Source organism: Gregarina niphandrodes, assembly GCF_000223845.1.
Source record: "Gregarina niphandrodes unplaced genomic scaffold scaffold00029, whole genome shotgun sequence".
NCBI classification, from domain to species: Eukaryota; Apicomplexa; class Conoidasida; order Eugregarinorida; family Gregarinidae; genus Gregarina; species Gregarina niphandrodes.
This window is the reverse complement of record NW_011645798.1, coordinates 107,046-108,059: the sequence shown is the minus strand read 5'-3', so window position 1 is coordinate 108,059 and position 1,014 is coordinate 107,046.

The window sequence follows — 1,014 nt, the reverse complement described above, 5'->3', positions numbered from 1 at the left end:
TCAGACAACACCTTAGAGTCAGACAACACCTACTTGGAGTCAGACAACACCTACTTAGAGTCAGACAACACCTTAGAGTCAGACAACGCCTACTTAGAGTCAGACAACACCTTAGAGACAAACATACTCATGTCAGACGACAGTACGTCGTCAGAAAGCTGCCCTCCACAATGGATGGACCAAGAAGACTTCAGGATGTTCCATAGCCAATTTGTTGCACTGGCTGGAATGGAGAATGATGACAGTCATGAGGATGATGACAGTCATGAGGATAATGACAGGGAGCGTGGTCGTCTGAAAGTTTGTCCCTCGCATGTGGGATTGCAGTTAACCATCATTTCCGTGCGGGAGTCCTTTTTTCAAGATCGTGACTTCGTCGTCTGGAGAGTGTTCGTCCAACCGGGAACGGGAGACGTGGTAAGAATCTGTCTGCTACAAGATCACGCTTTGGCACATGCTCTGGCGAGGAACCGAGCGCTGAGGGAAGAGCTGGAACGGTCGTTAATCAACTACGCCCTAGAACGCTACCGACGCCTCCGGAGTGTCCAGCCAGTTAAAGACAAACGCAGAGCGACCCCAAAACCTACCTATGCGGCCAGCTCAATTTCACCAACAGTCTCCGTCCCATCAACAGACTCCCTCTCGCAAACGGACCTAACTGCTTCGCCAAGTGATGTGACAAGTGATGCGATAAGTGAGGACTTGAGTCAGGAACTGGTATTCGAGGGCTTAGTGCTGGACGTTCTCCAGCCGTTGGATTCATTAGCCTCTCCGGGTATGCAGTTTTGGACACTGGGCGTCCAACCGTGGTGTTCTGTGTACTGCAGTGTTGTGGACCGTAGTGGTGTACAGACGCTTGGAGCGAAACATTTGGCCGCTAAGTCATCAGCCCTCGACCTCACCCCACTCTGTTCGGATGCGGGGCTGGATGTCTGGGATGTGGGCGACGCCATAGCCAGCCTCCCCAGCCAGCCCAGCCAGCCCAGCCAGCCCAACGGCCTGAACACATATAAG